This window comes from Anopheles coluzzii, chromosome 3 (genome assembly GCF_943734685.1).
Source record: "Anopheles coluzzii chromosome 3, AcolN3, whole genome shotgun sequence".
Classification (NCBI taxonomy): Eukaryota; Metazoa; Arthropoda; class Insecta; order Diptera; family Culicidae; genus Anopheles; species Anopheles coluzzii.
The window spans coordinates 58,422,082-58,425,705 of NC_064671.1; the positions used below are offsets into that span (position 1 = coordinate 58,422,082).

The 3,624-nt window shown below is 41.6% G+C and overlaps 1 long non-coding RNA gene across 1 annotated transcript; it reads left to right on the forward strand.

Annotated features, from left to right (window-relative positions):
• Nucleotides 1-242: 242 nt before the first annotated feature.
• LOC125907394 (uncharacterized) lies at nt 243-3,098 on the forward strand. Its single transcript, XR_007452610.1, has 2 exons — nt 243-1,000; nt 2,254-3,098. It is a non-coding gene; the product is annotated as an uncharacterized LOC125907394 (long non-coding RNA).
• The last annotated feature ends 526 nt before the right edge of the window (nt 3,099-3,624 follow it).

Genomic DNA, 3,624 nt, shown 5'->3' on the forward strand with positions numbered 1-3,624 from the left:
TTACATAAATAAGAATGAACAATGATTTTCCGAATATTGAATAAATTGGAAATGGTGTAGATAAAATTTGAAAAACACTGTGTGTTATATTGACCCGAATAAAAAAAACGAGGGTAACGGAATACGTCGTTATGATGTAACGCTGGGAAATGTCATATTCTCTTAAGAAACTCTATTTGATTATTAAAGGCTTTAAAAAACTGTTAATAATCAAATAGAGTTTGTTAAGGCTACTTGGGTACTGACCGACATCACGACATCGGGTATATACGAGACGATGAACCGATTTTTAAGGATGAAGAAGGAAGATTTCTTCCATTTACTGTCCCTTGTTGGTCCAAAAATTGCGAAAATGGACAAAGATTTCCGCAAAGCAATCACGGAACAGGAAAGGCTGCTGATAACTGTAGGGATCGAGAGCAGGAAGGAAAATAAATATATATCATAGATTGGAAAAGTGCAAGTAACAACCATTTAATGATGATCAGATAATCAGATAGGAACATACAAATATAAGTTTATTAAGTAGAAACATGAAAACAGTTACGATAGAATATCGATTAACGAAAAGTATCGGCGCATTCAAAATAAAAATCAGGTTAAACGCAGAGAGAGTGAGATAGCGAGAGGCGATACATCCGTTCGTACGGAAGTGTCAAAATAGGAGGCTTTTCGAGGAGAGGAGGAAAATCGTGAGTCTTGTAATTGATCTTAGCAAGAATGGATGCAACTGCTCGATTGGACAGAATAAAAAGCTGTTATTATTAAAAGTAGTATTTCGGAAATCACCACAATAACATTGCGGTATCTTGCGACTGGAGAGACATTTACCAGCCTCCAGTACGTGTTCCGGGTAAGTAATATTATTTTTGCTTTTTGCTTTTTGCTAAGCACACTTTTATCAATCAACATTTAATTTTAGGTGTCGAGGCATTCTATCAGCAGAATAGTTAAAGAGCCGTGCGCATGTCTTATCGAGGCTTTGCGGGATTATGTCAAGGTAAGTTGCGGATGTAACCAGCCTCGCTTCAGTGTTTATGTGTTTAAAACGTTCAGCCAGGTGGCAGGCACCAGGGCCTGCCAGTAAACTTTCCCGTTTGCCGGGGCCAACCATTGCTCTAGGGACTGTCATTGCTCTTTGGCTAGATAAACAGAATACATTGCGAACAACTGTACTCTAATCGCATGAATACAACAGTGTGAAGGTAAAAAAAATATTTTCCAAATATTATTGCGATTGATAAAGACATCAACCCACGCACAACAGTATTGATGAAGAGAGTAGAGTTGAAATTATAGCGAAAAACCTCATTTTTTCTACATGCATCTTTGGGTCAAAATTCACTGCTTGCGTAGTAGATGCCGGCGGATATTTCATGAAAAACAGAGCCGGAATGAACGTGTGAAATGTGCTGCACTACGTTTTCCTCTTGAACGTCCTCGTATGAAAAGAGTCAGCCGGAATCAATTCCGATCCGTGGGTGCAGCTGGTGCGCTAGGTCGGAGTCGGAATCAAATCCGACCCGCGGGTGCAACGAGTTTGGGTCGACCCGAAAGATCAGTAGGTGCCAGAAAGCATAAACGACTCCGACCCGTGGGTGCTGCGAGTTCGGGTCGGGTCGGGCCACGGTAGGTTCAATACTCAATACTAAAAGGTTCATGTAATATGAAAACGGAAACTTTTTTTTTTTCTCGAACGTAGCTCTTCAATCAAGTAACTAATGTGATGTACAAAACTCAAAAAGTATTCAAAGTTATGTTTTTAAAGAGTTTTTTTTATGTTTCTAATAACTCCCGCTGAATACTCATAATGCGTCTCCTTTTTGGAGACGGAATAAGCCGAAGATCATCGGCCACGTACCGGCCGAAATCGTCCGGATCTGCGGTTTCCGGTGCGCCTGTTGCGCCCGAAACCGGTTGTTGTAGCCGGTTGTTGAAGGCCCCACTCACACCGTTTCCCTCGCGGATCGTACCAGGAGTGACGGATAAGGCAGAAGGGTAGGAAGAAGGAGTGGGAGAGAATGGCTCGGGGTCGAAGGCAACCGCGGCATCCCAATCGATGTCGTCCAACGATTGTGGAACCGCGTAGGCTGCCTCCACGAGGGAACGGAGAGTGAGGCCCTCATCGTCGTAGCCAAGCTGAAAAAAAAGAAAATGAACATTAAAATCATAATTTATGTTTCTCAGAAGCTCTAAAATATACAGTAACTAAAACATGCATTAAAATCATTCCTCTATTTTATTTTCTTTTAGCTACCCTCTACCGAAGAAGAATGGCTTGCAATCTCAAGACGATTTGAGCAGCGCTGGAGATTTCCTCACGCAATAGGTGCAATCGATGGGAAGCACGTTGAAATTATTTGCCCTCGTAATAGCGGATCCGAATATCACAACTATCAAAAATTGTTGAGTATTGTATTAATGGTTGTGGTCGATGCTGACTATAACTTTTTATGGGCAGATGCTGGTGGTAAGGGAGGAATATCGGACGGTGGAATATTTAAAAACACACGGCTGTATCACAAGCTAGAAAACGGCCAACTAAACATTCCACCAGCAACGCCATTGCAGGTCTTGTACCAAACCCCAGTCCCATACTTTATTCTCGGTGACAAGGCATTTGCCTTTACCAATTACTGCTTAAGACCGTACAGCGGGGTACATCATCCTGATTCAGTGGAGCGTACATTCAACAAAATGCACTCTACTTGTCGTATGCCAGTTGAAAATTCGCTTGGAATATTAGCGAATCGATGGAGAGTGATCAAAGGCATACAACTGCAGCCGGATGTTGCCAAAAGCATTGTTTTGACAACAGTTTACTTGCACAATTTTTTGCGCAAGCATGCTTCGCGGGACACATACACACCTCCGTCTGCATTTGATAGGGTTGTTCGCGGGCGACGTGTCGATGGAGATTGGAGAAGTGAAGGGGGCTTGACCGATCTCCAAAACATTGCTTCCCGACCTTCAGAAAATCTTGCTGACATAAGGAACCACATTGCAAACCATTTTAAACATAATCGTTCTACGTAAATTCATCCAACCAATACCATGGATATTAAAATTAATAATAAATTATGAAATCGCAAACACAACTACACCTACTATTCTGTACATTACTACCAGCATGGTTATTTATAATATCCTTTTAAGTACGCGAGTGCAACAACTACGGATTTTTTAAGCATTACTCGCCTGCTCTATTAGCGGCTGGATAAACTGCTGGCTGGCTTACTAGCTCACTCACCGAATAAACGTGGCTACATTCCTGTTGTGTTTGGTTGCTGCTGGTGGATCGAGTGGACGAACGTGGCGATAATCATACGCACGTAACTATGTAGCGGAACTTGGGGCAAGTGTGCCACCTTAAGCATTTCAAGTTATAACTCACTAAAACGTGTTTTTCAAAAGCCGATTTAAATCTCATAACCATTTTACATCTATTTCCTCACTTATAAATGAGTTTCGCTTGAAAAACGTGCAAATAAAACAGTTTTTGAAGCGTTTTAAAAAGGGTCCAAAAAGACGTTGTTTTTTGGGCTATGGGGCAAGAGTGCCACTCGTATGGGGCAAGACGGCCACCTGGTTAAAATAACCGTATTTCTTAGATAATAGGAAATA